The sequence below is a fragment of the Benincasa hispida genome, chromosome 11 (assembly GCF_009727055.1).
Source record: "Benincasa hispida cultivar B227 chromosome 11, ASM972705v1, whole genome shotgun sequence".
Classification (NCBI taxonomy): domain Eukaryota; kingdom Viridiplantae; phylum Streptophyta; class Magnoliopsida; order Cucurbitales; family Cucurbitaceae; genus Benincasa; species Benincasa hispida.
Window position 1 is genome coordinate 18,696,664 of NC_052359.1, and position 25,465 is coordinate 18,722,128.

Genomic DNA, 25,465 nt, shown 5'->3' on the forward strand with positions numbered 1-25,465 from the left:
GTGCTGACCCATTTACGAAGGCTCTCATGGCTACACAGTGTTTGAGGGTCACCTACGGAGCATGGGTCTACAGGATAGCTAGTGGTTGGACTAGGGCAAGTGGGAGATTTTCTTGTACTGGGCTTTTATGCCCTAATATTGTTTTAGAATAAGTTATTTATTACACCTCACTTCGCTTTAGACAAGTGGGAGATTGTTGGGGTTGATGTCTTAAAGTCTCATGTTCTGTAGTTTGTAAACAGTTTGTACGAACGCTTGTTGTTAATATATGATATTTACTTCAGATTTTAGTATTTTGCTCGGTTACTTGTTTTATTTTCTTTACCACAAACCAATAAACATAAAATCCCTGGTTATCTATATGTGATTCATGCATGTATGTGGTGACATACAAGTGGATCATGTATTGAGTGATAACCAAAATGGTCTGTAGTAATGGATAAAGGAGGGAAACCTTATCCTGGTAACGCTACGGATGCAGCTCGCTTTGTGGAATGGTCACAAGTGTTGTGACTTGTCACATTTGGTCTTATCCTAATCATTCGTGTTGGGGACATGCGAGCGGGGCGTCCTATGCAAAGAGTTTGTATAAGACCTGACCATGAAGTGTCAACGTCTCGTTATATAACACCGTTCATGTATAGGACTTACTTCACTAGGATGACTATAGGTAACATGACCTCAATCCTAAGTGAGCTGGGAACTCCTGCCATTGAGGGTGGTCCTTTGATTTGTATGGGTGCGAGTGGCCAGTTCACCCATCGATTAATCCTACCATTTTGGAGATTCGTCTGATTGGGAGCTGGGAACTCAAGCTACACAAGATAGAATTCACTCCTTCCCTGAGGCAGGGTAAGTAGATAGATAGCTCCCTTAAGGGATGATTCCGGGGCCTTGAACGATGTGGCGCCACACACATTCTCTTGGCCCGAGAGGTGTTTACAAATAGTAGACTATGTTGTATTGTTCATATAGAGGAATCAATAGTACTTAAGGAGTGAGATGTAACTTTAGGGACAAAACAGTAATTTGGCCCAACTATACTTACGAGCATCTGTTGAAGGGTCATCGTACTCATGATTGGTTATATCCGATGGACACAAAAATATATTTGTGGTAAGAAGAGTTCAGCTATTAGTCCTTAGTGGAATGCTCGACAGTTAAACGGATGGTGGATCTCGTGGTTAAAGAGTTTAGTCAGCTATTCACGGACTGTTGGAGCTTCGAGCCACAGGTTCATTAGGTCCCCTAGATAGCTTGGATAAAGTCGAGAACTAGTGTTTGGATTAATTTGAAATGTTCAAATTGACAAGAGAAATTTCGATTATATATGATATAATTGGACTGGTTAATTATATATGATATAATTAGCTAAATGTATGAGATACTTTATTTTGGAGGAAATTAGATATAAATATGATTTATATTCACAGGATAGAGGAGGAAATACTATAGTAGATATGTGATATCAAACTATAGGATAAAAATATAATATGATTATATTTATTAATATTTTAGTTGGTTAATTATATGATAATTAACCCAAAATTCGCGTTTGGACATTGTTTAGTGGGAATCCGTCGATTATTGTAACCGATGAATTAAGATGAAAAATGTTTTCATTTTGAATCATCCGTCGTTCAATCGTCCAAAGATTTCGAAAAGGCCGTTTTGGTAGAATTCTAAGCGATCGCTTAAGAAAATCGAGAGACTATATGATAGAACTCTCCGCCTAAACGATCGTCTTCCACACACCTAAATGATTGCACATTGTCGCCTACACAATCGCATAGCTTCTCTAAACGATCGTATAGTGTGCCATTTTTACTAAATGATCATGTATCTTTTTCTAAACGATTGTTCAGTAAATCCTATACGATCGTGTAGCTCATAAAAAACGATAAGCATTTCTGCTATGCGATAGCATCTTCTTCCCTCCCACTTGCTTATCGCCTACACGATTCGTGTTTCCTCTTTCCTCTACCAAATTTACCAAAGACCACCCTTTGGGTTTTTACTCCGAAAATACCCGGGGCTCTTTAGAGGTGGTGTCATCCCTACGGCATTCGTGTTCGTGCATTATTCGTGCTGCTGTTGTCGACACTGCTACTGGGTGTTGGTAGATCGCTTGGAGGGTTCCGCTATTTGGAGAGCCAAAGTGTGAAGAACGTCTTCAATTGGTATGGCACTCTTTCCCTTGTTATATCTTTGTCTTAGCATGTCAATATATAGTTTTTTTTGCATAACTGTTTGTATTGAATGTATAATATGTATTTTGGTCACGATGAGATTGGAGCAATCCGAACGCACTCATGGAACTCTTAGAATGAGATCCTTCAGACCTAACATATGCTATGTAGTAGAAATCATCAGCAGGTTTCAGTCCAAGTATCTTCAGTGAACGAGGGACTATATGCTCGTATATGGCGATAAGGATCTGATCCTTATAGGATACATTGATTCTGATTTTCAGACCAATATAGATTCAAGAAAATCTACTTCAGGATAGTGTTCACTCTAAATGGAAGAGGTATAGTTTCAAAACAGTATTAAGCAAAGTTGTATTGTTGACTTCACCATGAAAGGGGAGTACATGGTTGCATGTAAAGCGACAAAGGAAGCAATGTGGCTTAAAAAGTTCTTGACATATTTAGAAGTGGTTCCAAATATGCATCTGCTTATCACCCTCTATTATGATAACAGTGGAGCAATTGCAAATTTCAAGAACCTAGAAGCCATGAGCGTGGAAAGCACATTGAACTAAACTACCATCTCATCAGGGAGATCATACATCGAGGAGACGTGATTGGCATGTAGATAGCATTAGAAGACAACATTAATAATCCGTTTCCTAAGGCCCTCAGGCTAAAGGGTTTGAGGGTCACCTAGTGAGTCTAGGACTATGGGTTATATAAATCGAAGACAAGTGGGAGAAGTCATGGGTGGTGGAACATAAAAAAAACGCTTGTGCAATGGAAGCGATGAAAACGCCAACATTTTAATTGTAATAAAAACAAGAATAAGCATGCAAAAGGATAGAAAATAAAACCTTTGAAGGCTCCACTGTAAGCTTCCTCTCCCTTACATGAACGACATCACCAACGGTAAATACCGTTATTCTTCAGTTGAAGAACACGATTGTGGGACCGTTTTGTTAGTGAAAATAAGAGAATTTCACTATAGAAAGAAGGCGAGTAAAGAAAAATGAGGTGGAAGATTATAGGTCAAAAGTTAAGGAAACATTAGTCTTGCGAATTTCAAAAAAACAAAGCCTTTTGTAGAGAAAATACATACAAAATCCCATTTTGCATGTCTTCCACCTCAAACTCCACTAGCATATAATCTCTAGGTGTTAAGCTTGGGAAATGCCACTTCAAAGTCCACTTAGTTAGTAGAAAAAACCAACAATTGGATTTTTCCACTAACTAATTTTTTATTAAAAAAATGAAATACAATTTTCAAATTTTAGAAATTATTTAATTATCTAATTTCCTCCAAAATAATGTATCTCATACATTTAGCCAATTATATCATATATAATTAATCAGCCCAATTATATCATATAAAATCGAACTTTCTCTTGTCAATTTGAACATTTCAAATTAACCCAAACACTAGTTCTCGACTTTATCCAAGCTACCCAGGGACCTAATGGACCTGTGGCTCGAATCTCCAACGATCCGTGAATAGCTAACTAAACTCTTTAGCTACGAGATCCACCATCTGTTAACTGTCAGGCATTCCACTAAAGACCAACAGCTGAACTCTTCTTACCACAGATATATTTCTGTGACCATCGAATATAACCAATCATGAGTACGATGACCCTTCATAGATGTTCGTAAGTACAGATGGACCAAATTACCGTTTTGCCCCTGTAGTTACATCGCACTCCTTAAGTACCATTAATTCCTCTAATGAACAATACAACATAGTCCTACTATGTGTGAACACCTCTTGGGCCAAGAGAAGGTGTGTGGCGCCACATCGTTCAAGCCCCGGAATCAGCCTTAAGGGAGCTATCTATCTACTTACCCCTGCCACGGGGAAAGAGTGAATTTCATCTTGTGTAGCAGAGTTTCCAACTCTCAAATCAAACGAATCCCCAAAATGGTAGGTTTGAATCAGCAAATTGGCCACTCGCACCCATATAAATCAAAGGACCGCCCTTAATGTCAAGAGTTCCCAACTCACTTAGGATTGAGGTCATGTTACCTATGGTCATCCTAGTGAAGTGAAGTCTCTATCATGAACAGTGTTATATAACGAGACGTTGACACTTCGTGTTCAGATCTTATACAAACTCTTTGTATAGGACGCCCCCGCTCGTATGTCCCCAACACGAATGATCAGGATCAGACCATCTGTGATAAGTCACAACACTTGTGACCATTCCACAACGTGGTCCGCATCCGTAGCATTACAAGGATAAGGTTTCCCTCATTTATCCATATACTACAGACCATTTTGGTTATCATTCAAGACATGATCCACTTGTATGTCACCACATACATGCTTGAGTCACGTACAGATAACTAGGGATTTTATGTTTATTGGTTTGTGGTAAAGCAAATAAAACAAGTAACTGAGCAAAATACTAAAATATGAAGTAAATATCATATATTAACAACACAAGCATTCGTACAAACTGTTTACAAACTACAGAACACGAGACTTTAGGGCATCAACACCAACAGTTCTCAATTTGATGGTCCATTTTAATGTTGTTGAGGCTCATGGCGCAACAATAGATGAAACCAGTCAAGTCAGTATGATATTAGAATCTCTTCCGAAGAGTTATTTAACTTTTCGTATTAATGTTGTTATGAACAAGATTAGTTACAATTTGACAACACTGTTAAACGAATTGCAGACTTACCAGTCCATGATGAAACTTAAAGAAAGTGAAGTAAACGTTATTTCATGACCTAAAAAGTTTTTCAAGGGTTCTTCATCTAGAACAAAACCCATTGACAAAAAGAAGTCTATTCCCTCATCTTCAAAAGACACAAATGAATAAGAAGGGTAAAGAGAATAAGAAAACCACTTCAAAGAAAAATAAAGGTCCCAAATGGAAGTGTTTCCATTGCGAAGAGGATAGGCACTGGAAACGTAACTGCACAAAGTATTTAACTGAAAAGAAAGCAGAAAAGACATACCAAGGTAAATCAGATTTACTAGTTGTTGAAACATGTCTAGTGGAGAATACTTACTTAAACTGGATATTAAATTTAGGCGCCACTAATCATATTTGCACTTTTCTACAGGAAACTAATTCTTGGAAACGTCTTTCTAAACAAGAAATGACTTTCAAGGTGGGAATAGGAGAAGTCATTTCGGTTGAAGTAGTGGAAGATGTCAAACTATTTTTTTGGAGAATCTTTCATCTTACTTAGAAATGTGAATTATGTACCTAAGATGAAAAAAATTTAATCTCCATTTCCTGTCTACTAGAAAATATGTACAGAATATCTTTTGAATTTAATGAAGTATTTGTTTTTTTCCAGAGGTGTTCATATTTGTTTTGAAAGACTAAAAAATAACTTGTTCATATTAAAACCAATTGTAGCAAATTCCATTCTAAATATAGAGATGTTTAAAATGCTTGAGACTCAAAATAAAAGACGAAAAATTTCTCCTAACGCCTATCTTTGGCACCTCAGACTTGGTCACATTAATCTCAACAGGATTGAGAGATTGATTAAAAACGGTCATCTAAGTCAGTTAGAAGATAGTCCTTTACTAAAAGATCATTTTCTGGAAAAGGTATTCGTGTCAAAGAACCTCCGAACTTATACATTCAAACCTCTGTGGTCCGATGAATGTAAAACACGAGGAGAATATCAGTATTTTGTCAGTTTCATGGATGATTACTCTAGATATGGCTACATTTACTTAATAAGTCACAAGTTGGAAACTCTTGAAAAGTTCAAAGAATTTAAGACCGAGATAAAAAACTTGTTAGGTAAAAGAAATAAAATACTTCGATATGATCGAGGTGGTGAGTATATAGATTTGCAATTCCAGAACTATTTAGTAGATCATGGAATTCAATCTCAGCTCATATCACCTAGAACACCACAACAAAACGGTGATGCAAAAAGGAAAAATCGAACCTTGTTGGACATAGTTCGATCAATGATGAGTTATGCTCAGTTACCTAAATCCTTTTGGGGCTATGCAGTACAGATTGCAGTATATATTCTGAATATCGTTCCCTGAAAAAGTGTTTTAGAAACACCACATAAGTGGAAAGGATGCAAAAGTAGTTTACGTCATTTTCGTATTTGAGGATATCTAGCACATGTGTTGGTACAAAATCCTGAGAAGCTGGAAACACATTTGAAGTTATTCCTCTTTGTAGGATACTCAAAAGAAACAAAAGGAAAGTTGTTTTATGATCCCCAAGAAGATAAAGTATTTGTATCGACAAAAGCTACTTTCTTGGAGGAAGATCATATTAAGAATCATCAATGTCACAGTAAACTAATATTTCAAGAAATGACCAAAGATACTACAGAAAAATCAACAAGAGTTGTTGATCAAGCTGGTCTATCAACAATTGTTGTTGCTCCGTCACGTCCTTCTCAAGAGTTGAGTATGCCTCCACGTAGCAAGAGGGTTGTTTAGCAACTTGAACGCTTTATGGGTTTAATAGAAACTCAAAACATCATACATGATGATGGTCTATAGGATTCATTAACATTTAAAGAGGCAATGGAAGATGTTGATAGGGAACAGTGGATAAAAGCCATGGACGTTTAAATGGAGTCAATGTACTTCAATTCTATCTGGAAACTTGTAGATCAATCGCATGGGGTTAAACCTATAGGTTGCAAATAGATCTACAAAAGAAAACAAGACCAAACTAGCAAGGTGCAAACCTACAAAGCTAGACTCGTGACAAAAGGTTTTACCCAAAGAGAATGGGTTGATTATGAAGAAACCTTTTCTTCTGTTGTCATGATAAAATCTATAAAAATACATCTGTCTATTGCCACATATTATGACTATGAAATATGGCAAATTGATGTCAAGACAGCTTTCTTGAATGGCCATCTTGATGAAAGTATTTTTCTGTCTCAACTAGAAGGGTTCATTGAACAGGGACAGGAATAGAAAGTCTGTAAGCTTAATCAATCCATTTATGGATTGAAACAAGCTTCTAAATCCTAGAATATAAGATTTGACACTGCGATCAAAATTTATGGCTTTAAACAGAATATTGACGAACCTTGTGTATACAAGAAAATAGTCAACAAAACTATAGCATTCTTGATACTTTATGTTGATGATATCTTGTTTATTGGGAATTAGACAAGTTTCCTTGCTGACTTAAAGAGATGGTTAGCATCACAATTCCAAATGAAAGATTTGGGTGATGCTCGATATATTCTAGGGATACAAATTTTTCGAAATCGAAAGAATAGAACTCTAACACTATCTCAAGCATCATATTTTGACAAAATGTTATCAAGGTATAATATGCAAAATTCAAAAAAAGGTATGTTGCCTTCTAGACATAGAATTTATTTATCAAAGGAATAGTATTCTAAGACACCTCAAGAAATTGAAGAGATGAAAAGAATTCCATATGCATCTGCAGTTGGGAGTTTGATGTATGCAATGTTATGTACACGTCCTGACAAATGCTTTGCAGTTGGAATCGTCAGCAGGTTCCAATTCAATCTAAGACACAGTCATTGGACTACTGTAAAAAACATCCTTAAGTATCTAAGGAGAACTAGGGACTATATGCTTGTGTATGAACCTAAGGATTTGATCCTTACTAGATACACTAATTCTGATTTCCAGACTGACGTAGATTCGAGGGCATCTACTTTAAGATTAATTTTCACTCTCAACGGAGGAGCTATAGTTTGAAAAAGCATTAAACAGAGTTATATCGCTGACTCCACGATGGAAGAAAAATAGGGAGCTACATGTGAAGTCGCTAAAGATATGCACACCATCACATTGTATTGCGACAATAGTGGTATCGTTGCCAACTCTAAAGAACCAAGGAATCACAAACGTGGAAATCATATTGAAAGAAAGTATCATCTCATTAGGGAGATAGTACACCGAGGAGAAGTGATCGTCACAAAGATAGCCTCAGAAGACAACCTTGCTGATCCATTTACGAAGGCTCTTTCAGCTAAAGTGTTCGAGGGCCACTTGTTGGACTAGGACTACAAGCAACATAATCTAAGGCAAGTGGGAGAATGTCTATGGTATTTTAGATACCCTAGTTTATTATATTTTTCCTCTATGTTTCTCAACATTATAAACATTGTATATATTTGTATGTTTATTCTCACTGGAGTTTTAATCCAAGTGGGAGATTGTTGGGAATGTCCTAGAACTCGTAGTTCATAAATTTCATGTTAAACATTCTATTTATCAATAAAATATTATTGATTATTTTATTCAATTAAGTTATTGATATTGCATTCTATTATGAAAATCCAATAATGAAATCCACGACTATAGTATGAATACTTTAACTTTATGTATAAATAGGATCAAGTTATAGTATATAGCCTAAATGGTCTATAAGTATATGGATGAAATTGGGTATTTCATCTTGATAACACTATTGGATGCGACCCATTTTGTATGCTGGTGCAAATGATGTGATCCACAGATCATTCATGTAGAGACATGTGAGTGGGGGCATCCTATGAAATGATTTGCATAAAGACCAGACCTCAAAATAGTCACTTTTCTTTATACCGACTGTTTACTATTAAAACTAACTATTTCGTACTAAAATAACCTAGGATAATTCGATCTTAATTCTGGACTAACTATGAACTCTTGTTTATTCAGGATTATCCTTTGATCTGTATAGCTGAGATTAGTCCAATAACACTACTCAATAAGCCTCCCATTTTGGGGATAAGACCAGATAGATAACTGGGGACATAGCCTTGCAAGATGGAATTCACTCCTACCCATCTTAGGTTTAGCAGATAAGTTGTTCTCTTAAATGATGATTCCTGGTCTTGAACAACGGGGTCTCGCCCTCTTGTGGTAGAGAGGGACATGATTCGTAAGTGGTATTATGAATCAGTTGTTCAATAGAAGGTCAGTGAGTGCTTAAGGAACAAGATGCATTTGTAGGGATACAATGGTAATTTTGATCTAGCTGTAAATACGAACGACTAGTGAACGATCGAATTATCGATTATGGTTAAAATGGACAAAAATATATCTACAGTAAGGAGAGTGCAACTATTGAGCTATAGTGGTATGCCTTAATAATTAACGATTAATGATTAATTCGGTTTTAAAAAGTTTAACCAATAAATTACAAATCGTTGAAGCTCATGATCTGTAAGTCCATTAGTCCCTCTACTATCTCATAAATTGAGTATGTTTATATGAAATTAGGGTTATGAATTTGAAACGTTCAAAATCAATTTTTAGGGTTTCAATTAATTATATTTGATATAATTGAAACGTTTAATTTTATCGAAAATTGAATGAAATTGGAGAATTAATTAATATTTAAATTACGATTTAAGTATTAATAATATGAAATTGAATCATATTGGTGGAATTGGTGTTTTCTTAATTTAATATTAAGATATTAAGTTAATAATAATTTAAGTTAATTAAAAGGTTTGATTAAAAATTAAATTTATTTTTATTTAAATTAATTATTTTGAATTAATTTTATAAAACTAAATTATTTAAATAATTTTTTTTATTTAAAAGAAAATCATTTTTCAAATCTTATTTGAGTTAGTGGATTTTTCCAACAAATTTTGGGAAAAATCTACTAAACTCAAATGGGGTGATATATCACCCAATTCCACTTACTTCTTGAATGATAACACCAAGTAGGAGCTGTCCTACATGTTGAAAACTCCTATGCATGAATTTAGCTATAAATTGATGTTTCATGCAGTGAGTTGAGGAGAATTCTGAGATTTTTCACCTTTATGCTGCCAGCTTGAAAACCCTTTAAACCCACCTAAGTTCATCTAAAAATTCAGCTCAATTTGAGTATTTCCACCACACATTCCTTCTTGAGTTTAGTAGAGAAGACTTTGATGGTGATCTACTTGAAGGTTCAAGCAGATTTGTGGAGATTCAGTTGAATTCGTAGAGAGTTCTACAAAGGTATTGCACTGTACAAATCCTCTTATGAACTTTACTTGTGTAAGCATGTTTAAAACTCAAATTAAGGTTAGTTAGAGTGCTTATTGATTCTGATTTCTTCCATTTCATGTTATATTACTCCTTCACCAACAACCATCTGCTCAAGCATTAGCACATGCCTTATGCACTCATCTAGCCACACGTCGTCACACCAACACTGCAACCTTGCGCCCAACGCCTTGCGCGCTTTCTTACTGAACCCTACTCGCCCTGCCGCATGGTAAAGTGCCTACACAGTGCCCCATTTCGCTCACAACTTCTGCATGCATTGCACAGCCTAACGCATGCTAGCACCTTCTTTTGCTCAGCTTGACGGGCCCCTTGTGCACAACTTGGCCCTTCGTAGGAGCCTACAGCCTGCCTAGGTGGAGCTGCTCGCTTGCTCAATAATTGCAGCTACTCGCTTGCTCAATAATTGCAGCTACTTGATTATTCAACCAAATTTTTAGATTCATTTTTTAGCCCAAATAACTTATTTTACAGATCTTTTCTAAAAAAATTTCCATCTACAAATTTGTTTAAAAACATATTAATCTACTTACCTTAATATTTGAGTTTTGAATTTTTCTTGGTTTGGCTGGAAATCTTCAAACTTCACCACTGGCCCAGGTTCATCCAAGAGCCTGACTTTCTTGAAGTTTTCTTTAGATTCCAACTTGAATTCGTAGGAGATTTCTTCCAGCAGCCCTTGTGATTCAATCACACTCAATACTCAAATGAATGGTTCTGAAATCACCTCAACGACACGAGTAAATAGCTCAAACCGAGCTCCTCAATTGAAGCTTCCCCTTTTTATACTAAACATTGTCGCCTCTTATGCTGCCAACTCATCGACTAAGTGGAATTAGAATTCATGATCGAGGCATCTGGTCACTAATATATTGGTTAAGCTGAGAAGTCTCTCCCTAATCTTCAATGCAAGGCCCTTTCCTCAGACATTTACCAACGCATGGCACTTCCTGCGCATATCCTTTGACCAATGCATAGCCTTAATGCACCATGCACCCATAGCTTGGCTTGGTGTCAACGCTTTACCTTCATTGCCCAAAGCCTTTGTTGAACATCGCATAACCTCAGCCTTGCGTCCAAAAGCTCTTGTGCTACCCGCATCACCTACTATATAGTGCATACATTGGTGTCCTTTGCACCATTGCCTAGGCCACTCACCAACGCATAGTATTGCCTTCCCATGCAACTCATCCGGCCAACGCATGCTGCCTTCCTAGCCAACATACGTTGCAACCCATTGTCTATATGTCCTTACCATGTCGCGCGCATTCCATGCCCTTCTAACTTCACAAGGCCTTTGATTGCCGCATTACCCTTGCTCCAACATATAGCTACTCTCTCGATCACACTTAGTCTGATGGCCAATGCCTCCCATGCTCCTAACTAACCTCCATGAACACGACTGCCACACTCTGAGTCACATCCTTCAACGCATGTCTTCAACGCATGGACATGTTGACTTCCACACTTAGCTGTATTTTACTTTCTAAGTGCCTTTACTACCTTGCTTCCCGAGAGTTTTTAATCATCATACTTAGATCTTTTCTTCTTCTTTATCATCCTCGTGTCTTTTCCTACAACATTACATCAACTTATACTTAAACTTAATTAACATACTAATTTTCATACTTAAGTAGGGAAAATAAAGTTTGAAGTTTACACCAAGCATATTGAGAATGACTGTCATTTTGTTCGATATCATCTTCAGAGTAAAACTCTTCTTTTACGAGATGTTTTCACTAGTGAGCAATCTGCTAATATTTTCACCAAAGCTTTATCCTCTGGACGCTTCCTTCCACTGCTTAACAAATTCAAGTTGATTCCTTCATTACTACCTTGAGTTTGAGGGATGGTGTTAAATGTATAAATATCTACACTTAGTATTTGCGGTTAGGAATGTTAGTCTTTTGGAGAGTTGGTTGATGTTTCTTAGGATCTATTCTTACCCCTTGAAGTTGTATGTACACTCATACTTCTCTGTACAAATTAACTTGTGAAATACATTTGCAATATAAATAATCTAAAAATGTTATTTATCTTAGTTCATGTCTTAATTTATCATGTGTTAGCATTGGATTACGTGAAATATATATCTTTATATCAGGTATATATTACGTAACTAACCTAAAATATGTACATGTGATAAATACACTTGATATAAAACATCATATATATATATATATATATATATATTTAAAACAATTTTGTATATATTTGAAATAAGCCTGATATCTGTACATAAAATTGAAATGATGATGAAAAACTAAGAAATTCGAAATACAAAATAGGATGGTTTCAGTTGAAGAAATTCTAAATAGAGATTGAGAAAAGTCAACCGAAAGAAACTGATTAATGGAAAATCTCCTAAGACAAAGGAAAAATTAAAAAGAAGATTATATATAAATGAAAATATTAAAAAAAAAACATTATGCATTAAAGGAATAAAGAACCACACGAACAAAATCACTTAAGCTCAACGTAATGTAATTATAAAAATCAAGAATTAAATAATGAAAACGGAAATTCATAAATATCATTTTATAAAGTTAAAAGTCGAAAATATATGAATAAAAAAAAAAACATCTTGATATTAAGAATTTGCCGAAATTAAGATAAAAAGGCTAGTTCGGGATAGGGGTATTTAAAAAATTCGATGATCTAAAAAACCTGATAAACCCAACCCGATCCGTGCGGTTTGGATTAGGTTATCAACCCATTTGAATTGGGTTGGGTTCAAATAAATGAAAATTTTATGAATTGGAGTGATTTATAGGTTCACCTAATATAACCCATACCAACCCGAATCAACTTGAATTGATTATTAATTTTAATATATATATATATATATTTTGTTACTTATAACACAATTATTTTTATATATATTGATTTTAATTTTATTTAATTTCAATATTTTTTGAATAATTTATTCTTCAACAACTCTTAAAATAGTTTCTTTGCACTCTAGAAACAAATTTTTCACTATATAAATTGAAATTGAGTTGTTCATCTTAATTCAAGATATGAAAATAATTAAATTAGATTTTTACATATTTACGTTTTGCTTTTTTTTAGAAATTTTTTTAAAATAAATGACTCGAGTAATCCGAACCAACCAAACCCAAATATTTTATGGTTGGGTTGGATTGAGTTCATTTTTTATTAAGAGTTATTTGGGTTGAAGAAATTTACAATCTGAACAACTGCGTTAGGTTTAAAAAGTCTTTCAATCCAACTCAATCTAACCTATGAACACCTCTAATTCGGGACATGATTTTCCGGATAAAAAAGTCCTTTTTTTTTAAATTTATTTCAATTGGATTAAAGCGGTGGATGTCCTTGATATGGGATCAATTTCCAAAATATCTAACTTTGTAAGAATTGAAAATTGATTTAAACTAGGATTGAACAATTCAACCAAAGTTCAATCAGCCGAGATGGGAGTAGTTGTTGAATTTTGGTGGGTTTTTAGGTAAAAAAAAAAAAAGGAAACAAAACAATAATAAACAAGATCACCTCTGACTTTAATGAAATTGACAAAATTTTGTCATCAACTTTGTTAAAATTTTGAGAATACTATATTCTAAGTTTTCTTTCAACTCGTTTGAAATATATTTTAATAAGACAATAGAATAAATCATAAAAAGTAAAAGAAAAAGACACTTGTAAGTTTTCAAACGTGATATCTTACTTCTTAACCATGCTATTGGTAACACCCTATTTCCCTCCGTCGGATTTCCCTTGATCTCTAACAAAAAGTTGACATTTTTTTTAATAATTCTTATTTCATAATTCTTTCCTTTTCTTCTCCCATATCTTTTTTTTTAAAAAAAAATATAGAGACAACGACCCTCCAACTATCTCCAAAATGATATGATATTGTCCACTTTAGACATAGACTCTTATGACTTTGCTTTTAGTCTCATCCCAAAAGGCTTCATACCAATGGACAGAATTGTCCTTCCTTATATACTAATGTGGGACTTTGGCTCATTCTCAACACAACAAAAAATACGTAAAAGAAGAAGTGTATTAAACCAAATGTTTTTTTTTTTTAATGTGGGGAATAAGGTAAAAGAAAATAAATGAGAAAAGAGATAAGAAAAAGGATGAGGAGAAAAAAAAAAAAAAAGAAAAATGTTGAAAGCAAGCATAGCATAATTGATATATAAATGTCTTAATAACCATGAGATCCGTAATTTGAATCCTTCTATCCAAATGCATGAGATCCGTATTTTGAATCCTCTTATACGAATGGTTGCATAATTAAAGGAAAATTAGGTCGAAGGATAAATAGTGCTATTATCTCAAAGTTCAAGGATTAAAATGCCACATTTAAATAAAATGTAACTCAATTTAAAATTCGAAGACTAAAAATATATTTTTCCTAAAAAGAATTTGTAAAATTGTTTTATGATAACATTTCCACAAATCGTCAAGTATTTTATTTCTCTAGATTTGAGGTATATTTTCATACTATTTTGCCCTTATTAATATTCATCTCTCTATTATCAGTACATATTTATTCTCTTTTCAATTTTAATATATTTATCACGATTTTTTTTATCATATTAATTTAGATTTACCACGATTTATAGCATATATTTTTAGCATTTTTCTATTTACATTCTTCTCCATTTTCATTAGGACTATAATGAAAATTAAGACTATAAACTATACTTTCACCTCAAAATTAAGACTATAAACTCTACTTTCACCTCAAAATTTCTTCATTTGCTATTTACCTTTTACTAATGGTTTAAAAAAACCAAGTCAAAATTTGAAAAATAAAAAAAGTAGCTTTAAAATTTCTTTTTGTTTTTGAAATTTGACTAAGAATTCAACAATTGGAAAGATACAAATCATGGTAAAAAAAATAGGGATGAAATAGACTTAATTTTAAAAAATAAAAACAAAAAATGAAATGATTACTCAAACCGATCTTGTTTCAAAATTTGACGTAAACTCTAAAAATATATCCAAAAATAGATTTAAAAAAAAAAAAGGTCAAACCTATAAAGTAAAATAGTGTTAATAAATTTAATTTAAAAGTCTAAAAATCAAATACTTACCAAATTGAGTTAACCTTTTCAAGTTCTTCAATTGTGGTTTATTAAGACATGAGTGGAGTGAGTATTAAGTCGAACAATATGGAACTTTAGATTGGAATTAAATAAAGTTGCGTTTGGCATTGTGTTAGAAGCGTCTAAAAGCCATTTAAAATCATCAAAACCATTTTATGCGTTTACTAATTTAGATTCGTTAAAAACTTATATAAAATCAGCTTTTAAATCCACCGAATTTCAAAGTCTCTCCAAGACCAGCATTTCACTTTAGATTCCCTAATAAACTGCTGCCTTTTTAAACGATAAACAATTTTTTTTCCATATAATCTCTTTTCTTTTTCTATCACAACACGAAATGGAAACATCAACTACAATTCATGTTTTTTGTTTTTTGTTTTTTTTTTTTTTCAATTTCTTTCCAATTGTCATTTTCTTGATCCTTCTCTCATTCTTCCTCCAAATTGTTGTATGGTGATTTTTCTTCTTGTATAATTTTTAAATTCCATGTTAAATATAGTTGTAGTATATGTTTTAGAATGGCTTCAAATTAGCTGAATTAGAAATTTATTTGAATTAAATAGCTCGAATGTAAAATGTATATTCTGTATTAGTTTTTATCTGCTTATGAATTCAGCATACATGCACTATTTTTGTTTACCCCAATAATTGTTCTAATCTTAGTCATGTTCTTGATATGTTCATGTGATTGTAGAGAAAATTTCTGTTTGATAGGGAGGTAGTGAAATAGTGGACTGATTTTTCTTAGAGATTCAACTCGTATAGTTTTGGAGTACTTTGTAACATTAAGCCACTTTCTTTAGAAACCTCTCATAATTTGATGCACAATTTTTTTTAATATTTTTGTTTATCTGGTCTTCATCGCTTCTCGTGGTATATCTTTGTTGATTTATTATGAAGCTAAGTTACTGATTTTAAAGTTCGGTTTTGTTTATTTGGTTTGGTGTGATATAATTTTGGGGAAAAAAAATTATTTATTTTTATTTTTATTTTTTGCAAATGTCTCATAACACAATAAAGTTTTAGATAAATCTTAAATTGCATAGTTAATTGTTAGATTCTTTTAAAAAATACTATATATGGATTCACTCTAAGACATCATGATTGCACCTATATATGAGAAATAATTTTGGAAGATTATATTTGTAGTTAAAATCTTGTATCACATTGATTTTTGTTTATTCTAGTTATGAAAGGGTTATGCTATTTTTCTTTTGTCACCAATGAAGATTAATTTGTAATTTTATCTAATAAACTAATTCTTTAGTTTTATAATTTAATAAAGATGTATAGGTCTTTAAGCACTCATTCAATCAATTTTCACACTAGGTACTTTGTTTTATTTCTTCTCGCCTCTTTATTTAATTCAGTTTCTATTAAACAAAATCCATAAACATATGTGGTATAAATTAGGGGTTGTTCTATAAACAAATTTTACGTGCTGAGGACAATGGAATTTTATTTATTATGGTGCTTAGTATATGTTCAATACTATAGCATCTTTGTCCTTTGGTTTAGCACCTTTTTAAATTATACGTGCAGAAAGGGGATCATTTGTCTTCCATTTTATTTGTTATGGCGATGGAGATCTTGTCTCTTTTGTTAAATAATCATCCTACGAGTTTCAGTTTTCATCATTGATGTGAGTAGGTTCGTTTGACTCACTTGTCATTTGATGACGATTTAATGATTTTTCTGCGACGGAGAAAAGTTTCTTGGCTTTTGTGCATGAGGCTTTGAGCCATTTTGAGGGTTTATCGGGGCTTGTGGCAAATGTGGGAAGAGATATATACTTATTGCGGGTATTACTTTAGAGTTGGTGGTGGAGTTGGCTAAAGGTGCTTTGGGGTTTGTTGCTTGTTAGGTACCAGCTAGGGCTTCATTTACTTTCACGGAGATTGAGGGTGGTGGATTGTGCTTCTTTGGTCGAGAGGATCACAACTAGGATGAGAAGTTGGTCGGCGAGGTCTCTTTCTTTTGTAAGTCAGTTGTAGTTGGTTTAGTCTGTGCTTCAGGGGTTTTAGGTTTTCTAGACTAGTGTTTTTGTGTTACCTGCCGAGGTTACTCAGTAGGTAGGTCTGATTTTGGGGGCTTATCTTTAGTGAGGTCGGGTTGATGGTAAGGGATGTGCGGGTGGCATGGGATGAGGTGTATTTACCAAAAAATCGGAGGGGTCTAGAGATTTATCATTCTGTGTCTTAAAATGTTGTTGCTATTTTAAAGTTGCTATGGCTTTTATTAGTTACATTTGGACTTTGTGGGTTGCATGGATGGAAGAATATGGGTTAAAGAGGCATTCAGGTGGTCAGTGAGGAATGGTGCCGCGATGTCTTGGTGTTTGCTGAACGATCCTTCGGTGTAGGGATAAGCTGAAGCCTTTTGTTTGTATGGAGGTTGGGTATGGTAGAAGGTACTTTGTGCGGCTTGATCCTTACTTGCCAAGCGAGCCCATTGAGGAGCAGTATGGAGAGAGGGTTGTTTATGATGCGGTGATTAGGAGGGAGGCTCATTTATCTGATTTCTTGTCTAATGATGGGAATTGGTGGTGGTTGTATGTTCCTTGGGAGTTACTCAAGTTATGGGGTTTGGTTCAAGGGGTTAGTCCTAGGATGGGCGGTAAGGGTCACTCGATGTGGATAACGGGGGGTAATGAGCAATTTTTTGTTGCTAGTGCTTAGGAGGTTTTGCGTCCAATATGTCCTAGGGAGTCTTGGTTTTGTCTTCTCTGGTTTGGGAAAAAATATTTCTAGGCATTCTTTTTGTGCTTGGTTAACTGTGAGAGATAAGTTGGGTACTCATGATTGATTGGATAGGCAGAATTCTTCTTTGATTTTTGCATGTCTATTATGTGAGGAGGGGTGGAATCGAGGGACCACCTGTTCTTTGAGTGTGGATGATCGACTAAATTCACTTCTACTAAATTAAAGAACTTCTTTGAACAAAAATTTTAGTTAAGTGCAACTACACACTATCATCAAGTAGTAAAAATTGTTGGAAGAATTCAGAATCATCTCCCAAAGGTCCGATTTTTCAACAAAGTTTCTTATAGGCAGCAAAAATTTTCTCAAAATTGCATCTTTGGTAACCAAAAATGTTTTGATGGGTTTTTGAAATTGTAAAAAGAAAAAGTAAATAATGGAAATAGCCAAAAACTTATTTGACTAAATTTGCTTTTACTAAATTAAAAACCTTCTTGAACAAAAGTTTTAGTATAGTGCAAGTGCACACTATCGTCAAGTATTAAAAATTATTGGAAGAATTCCAAAAAATCTCTCAGGGGAACGATTTTTCAATAAAGTTTCTTATAGGAAACAAATTTTTTCTCAAAATTGCAACTTTGGTAACAAAAAAGCGTTTTGATGGGCTTTTGAAATTGTGAAAACAATAAATAAATGATGAAAATAGCTAAAAATTCAATTATGAAAAAAATCGGGATTTAAATATGGTTATGCCAAATTTAAGAAGTTATAGCCTAATATAAAATAATAAATTGGATTAAATTATACAATGCATAAGGTAAATTGGAATCTACATCTATTGAACCCTCTATGAAGTATCTTTAGGAGATTAAGTCATTAAATCTATATTTCTATGGCTAATGTAACTTTGGTGATGTATAACACAATCCTTTGATTTTATAGGTTCTGTCCTATGTCTAGAGTCGAAACAAGGTCTTATGTATAAGCTCCTTTCCTATATTGCTTTTATTTGTTCCAAACCTAATATAATTTTTTTAGTATTAGACAATTTTTTAAGTATATATGCAACCATTCTAAAATAATAATAAATCTATAAATCAATAAAAACAAACCTGCTTTGAGAAATTATATTCTAAGTAATCTTTTTACATATTAGACTTCTACTCTTACATTACTTGGCAATCACATATTTAAACATAAAAGAGGGAAATTATTATGCATATCTAGGGAAAATTAGCGAGGAAATGACACAAATTTTCAACCAAAACAGTAAACTAAGGTGCTGGAAATTAGTAAAAGATTAAGCAAAAACGTGTGTGAGAGTTATTGAACCTAACTTAGATGGCCAAACAGAACACAAACAATCAGCAGAAATAAAACGAAAGCAGTAAAGAACACCAAGATATATAGTGGTTCGACCAGATTAGTCTACATCCACTTTGATAACCAGCTTAAATTAATTTATTAATGAGCAATAAAGGAATTTTACAAATTACAGATAATCAATAAATTCACCAATCTGTAATTTCAGTATCCATTGATGCCAAGAGAGATCTGCACACAATGCCGTCTCTGACCACTGAGAACAACCCGCTGCAAAACAGCCCAAATAAAAGTGCTAACCGCCTCTAACTAGAAACACCCTCTATGGCGAACTTCTCAGACTGGACCGCGACACCCAACCTCGGCACCCACCAGACTAGAACTGATTTAAACCAGTCGAGAACCAACCACTGAAACACATGAGAACCGGCCGTTGACTGAAACCATGCGAGCACGCTGCGGATGCACACCAACCGAACCACCCACGGTCGGATGAAATCCGAACTCCAACCTTCGCCCCAGGTCGCTCCTCGTTTTTCAAACGGCTGCTGCTGCACCAAAATCACCTAGGCGGCTCCTTTTTTTCAGCTACCGTTCAGTTCAGCACACCCTCTCTTGAGTCACACAATTTTCAGCCCTATTTTGGAGAAGAAAGGGATATTACAAAAATGCCACTGCTCATTATTTACAAGAATGCCATTGGGCCTTTAAATTTCCAAAAAGCCCAATAAAACCCACTTAAATACCTTGTTATTTTCTACAAATATCCCTCGTAACAAGAATATTTAAGTGTCAAGTTGATTCTATCTTCATATCATCTAGATTTAATATTTAGCCCATCTAATAGGTATTTGAACCTATGGGCTAGAAGAACCTTAGTTAATATATCTGACAAATTTTCAACTGTATGAACCTTGACCAGTTCAACATCTTTCTGGGCCATAACTTTTGATGAAATGAAATTCGACATCGATATGCTTAGACCGTTCGTGATGAGATGGATTCTTCATAAGATGAATAGCACTCTGGCTATCACAACGGACGATAGGAATGAACTCCTGCGACAACAACTCACCAACTATTCTTTTCAACCACATTTCCTCTTTCATAGTTTCACCCACTGAAATATACTCTGACTCAGTAGTAGACAAGGCAACAACTGACTGTAGAGCAACCTTCCAACTGACCACATTACCAAACAAATGAAAAATGTGACATGATAGAGACCTTCTTTTGTCAAGGTCTACAGCATAATCTGCATCTGTGAAGCCTTCCAACAGTGCTGATTTATCACAATCCCTGCTAAAACACAATGATATACTGGCACTACCTTTCAAATATCGAAGCACCCATTTAACTACATTCCAATGCTCCTTCCCAGGATTTGATATAAACTTACTTATCATACTCATAGCATATCCCAAGTCAGGCGTAGTACAAATCATCAAATACATAATACTTCCAACAACATTACAATAGGGAATATTAGCCATCTCTAACCTTTCTTGTTCAGTAACAGGACACTGAGATGAAGAAAGCCTAAAATGAGATGCTAAGGGTGTCGAAACTGCCTTACAACCAGACATATTATACTTCTCAAGCAGTTTATGCACATAACTCTCCTGCAAAATGGTTAACAAACCTTTCTCCTTATCTCTTTTCACATCCATGCCTAGGATCCTTTTCAGTTCACCTAAATCTTTCATGTCAAATTCACTACTCAATCGTTTCTTGAGATCACAGATTTCAGAATAATCCTTAAACACTAGAATCATATCATCTACATACAGAAGTAGATAAGTATATGTACCTTTCTGAGATAGTTTCCAGTACACGCAGGCATCATAAGAGCTCCTGTAAAACCCCTGCTTCAGAATAAAGGTGTTAAACCTGATATACCATTATCTCAACAATTGCTTCAGTCCATAGATGGATCTATGAAGAAGACAAACCATGTCTTCCTTTTCTTTCACCTCATAGCCCTTATGTTGAGCCATGTAGATCACTTCCTCCAATTCACCATGAAGGAAAGCTGTGGTAACGTCCATCTGTTCAACAAACATATCAAAGTGAACAACAATAGATAAAATTAATCGAATGGACAAATGGCTCACCACCAGAGAGAAAATCTCATGAAAGTCAACTCCCTTCTTTTGAATGTAGCCCTTTGCTACCAGTCTAGCCTTATACCTAGGCTTACTGTCACCTCCTGTACCTAGCTTGATTTTATAAATCCACTTTGACTGAATGAATTTCTGATTAGGAGGCTTTGGAACCAATGACCATGTCTGATTCTTTTGCAACGAGAACAACTCTGCTTCCATAGCATCCTTCCACTGTTCCTTCGAATCAGATACAATAGCCTCCTCAAAAGTAAGAGGCTCTGCGTTAATATTGTCAGCTGCACAAGTAAAAGCACAAGCAACTAAATCAGTATACCCATACCTCGTAGGAGTTTGCCTCACCCGCTGAGGCCTGTCACGTGTAAGCTGATAGTCCTGTAGGTCACTGCCACTTGAGCTTTCTTCACCAAAAGCTCCCTCATCAATCAAAGTTCTCTGCAGTTGAGGCTGTCTACCATCAGAACTGGATGACTGATCACTAGAATCACCTGAACTAACTGATGGTTGTGCTTTAGAATCAATTCTAACCTCTGCCTCAACCTGATCAACTATTTGCTGTTTCTGCTGCTCTTTGACACGAAATGGCATCTCTGTTTCATTAAAGGTCACATCTCTGCTGATAATGCATTTATTTCTGCCCTTTTTCAAGAACCAAAGTTTATATCCTTTAACACCCTGAGGATAGCCAATAAACATACATTTCAGTGCCTTCTTGTTCAACTTCGCTTCCTTAACATGAGCATAAGCTGAACATCCAAACACTCTGAGATGATCCAAGCTTGGAGCTTTTCCTGTCCATATCTCCTGAGCAGTCTTTAGGCCTAAAGCAGAAGACGGACTCCTATTAATAAGATAACAAGCTGTTTGGGTAGCTTCCCCCCGAAATTTCAAGGATAATGAAGCATTTATCAAGAGACATCTTGTACACTCCATAATTATTCTGTTGAACCTCTCAGCTAAACCATTCTGCTGAGGAGTGTACATAACAGTGAAATGCCTTGTAATTCCCTCAGATTTGCAAAATTTATCAAATTTGTGATTCACAAATTCTAAACCATTGTCTGTCCTTAGATATTTTACCTTCCTGCCTGTCTGGTTCTCAACCTGCCTTTTTCATTCAAGAAATTTCTCAAAAGCTTCATCCTTCTATTTTAGTGGATACATCCACACCTTTCTTGAAAAATCATCAATGATTGACATAAAGTATCTCGAACCTCCCATAGAAGGTACCTTTGTAGGACCCCACAAATCTGAATGAATATAATCTAAAATCCCTTTAGTAGAATGCTTCCCTTTCCCAAACTTCACTTTGGTAGACTTTTCCATTATGCCTGTCTCTTATACACATCTAGATGTGTATAAGAGACAGCCTTTGTAGGACCCCACAAATCTGAATGAATATAATCTAAAATCCCTTTAGTAGAATGCTTCCCTTTCCCAAACTTCACTCTCGTAGACTTTAGCATTATGCAATGTTCACAAAATGGGAGTTCAATGTCTTTAACTCCTCCAAGCAAACCTTGTAGACCTCTTTCACTCACATGAGCCAATCTGTTATGCCATAACATAGATTTATCTGTTTCTTTCCCAGATGCAATAGCAGCACTACCTGAAACTGCAGTACCTTCCAACACATAAAGACCATTCCTCAAGGTCCCCTTCAGCTTGACTAAAGAACCCTTGATAACCTTCAGAACTTCATTCTCATATTTATAAGAATAACCTGCTCTATCTAATTCGCCTAGAGAAATTAGATTTCATTTGAGTTCTGGAACATACCTTACATTTGTAAGAATTCTAATCATACCATCATGTGTTGCAATTCGAACAGACCCAATTCCTTTTACATCACAAGCACCATTATCACCAAGTAGAACTGATCCCCCATCATTTTCCTGAAAGTCAATCAAGAAATCCCAATTAGAAGTCATGTGAAACGTGCACCCTGAATCCATGATCCAAACATTCTGAATGTCCCTGCTGGACACCATCAAAACCTCTGCTGAATCATACCCATCAGTAATATTTGCTGCACTAGAATCCCCTGTGTCATTCTTTATGACATAGGAAACACTTTTTGCTTTTCCCCTTTGATTTCGACCTGGATCTTGACTCTTTTCCTTTTCCGTTCTTTTTCTCATTTCTGTCTCTGGCCATGAGTAACTCTCTATCCTTGCGTTCCTTTTTAATCTCGAGATTTCTCGTTCTCAAGGCATCTAACACTATATCCATGGACAATGAATCCCATCCATATTTAATAGCTGCCTTAACTTCTTGATACGATTATGGCAAAGAATTTAGAAGAATAACTACTTGGTTTTCATCCGACATCTTCTCACCGATGTTATTGAGATCAACTATAATCTTCTGAAATTCATCTAGGTTCTCTTCTAAGTCTTTACTTGAGTCCATCTTATATCCAAAGATTTTTTCCTTTAGATATAATTTATTTGGCAAGGACTTAGTCAAATAAAGACTTTCCAATTTCTTCCACAACTCCGCTGTAGTAGTGGCCTCATCTACTAGCCTAAGCACTCCATCTGATAGATACAAAATTATTGTTGAATAGGTCATCCCATCCATATCCCTTTTTCAGCTTCTATAATTGTTGGTGGAAGGTTATCTTCGTTTAAGATTTTGGCTACCTTTTGTTGTACCAGAATAGCCTTAATCTTTTTTCTCCATAACTCAAAATCAACTTTCCCATCAAATTTAACAACTTCGAACCGTGTAGACATCGAAGCCATCCGTCAAATTAAATCCAACAAAAAAACCTTAACAAAGAATATGTCAGCACACACTACGGCACAACCTCTTTGGATCAACTAGAGCTTTGATACCACTTGTGAGAGTTACTGAACCTAACTTAGATGACCAAACAGAATGCAAACAAACAGTAGAAATAAAACGAAAGCAGTAAAGAACACCAAGATATATAGTGGTTCCACCAGATTGGTCTACATCCACTTTAAGAACCAGCTTAAATTAATTTATTAATGAGCAATAAAGGAATTTTACAAATTACAGATGCAGATTATACTGCAGACAAAAGAAGGTCTCTATCAGGTCACATTTTTTGTTTGTTTGGTAATGTAGTCAGTTGGAAGGCTGCTCTACAGTCAGTTGTTGCCTTGTCTACTACTGAATCAGAGTATATTTCAGTGGGTGAAGCTGTGAAAGAGGCAATGTGGTTGAAAAGAATAGTTGGTGAGTTGTTGTCGCAGGAGTTCATTCCTATCGTCCGTTGTGATAGCCAGAGTGTTATTCATACGTTGCGTAAATCAATTCATCTACGAGGCTAGATTTCGGGTAAATTTATTTTATCAGAGAGAGCTTTAGTGGTCCAGAAAGATGTTGACTGGTCAATTGGTTCAGTCGAAGTGAATTTGTCGATTGTTACTAGGTTTTTTCGCCAATAAAGGTTCAATACTATTTATATTGGAAGTTATGAATTATTAATCTCTTTGTTATTGCAAATTGGTAGATCTGTGAATATTCTTATCAACTTAAAATATTGTTTAGTTCATTGTTGGAGTCTATGATACGTATTTAGTTGTTGGTGTATTTACTGGCTCTTTTTGGATATTTTATATGTGGTCAATTGCATTTTCTGGATTAAAATTTGCATGCGTTGGGTTTCTATTTGTCTCAAAGTATTTCCACTTTTTTCTTCCAAAATAGGTGCGGAAAAATGTTTGATATCAATAGAAGTGTGGTTAGGAATCGAACTTTGCGTTAGTGTGAGAATAAGGGAGCGGTGGGAGTGATTTCGGTGCCCGTGTTAATTAATGTTAAAATTTCCTGAAATAGGGTATCAGTTAGTGTCGTCTGAAGAACGAGGAGCTGCTTGGGACGAAGATTGGAGTTCGGATTTCATCCGACCATGGGTGGTTCGGTTGGCGTGCATCCGCAGCATGCTCACGTGATTTCAGTCAGCGGCCGGTTCTCTGTTTTTTAGCGGTTGGTTCTCGACTGGTTTAGTTCCAATTTGGTGGGTGTTGAGGTCGGGTGTGGCCGTCCGGTCTGAGAAGTTCGCCGTGGAGGCTGTTTCCGATCAGAG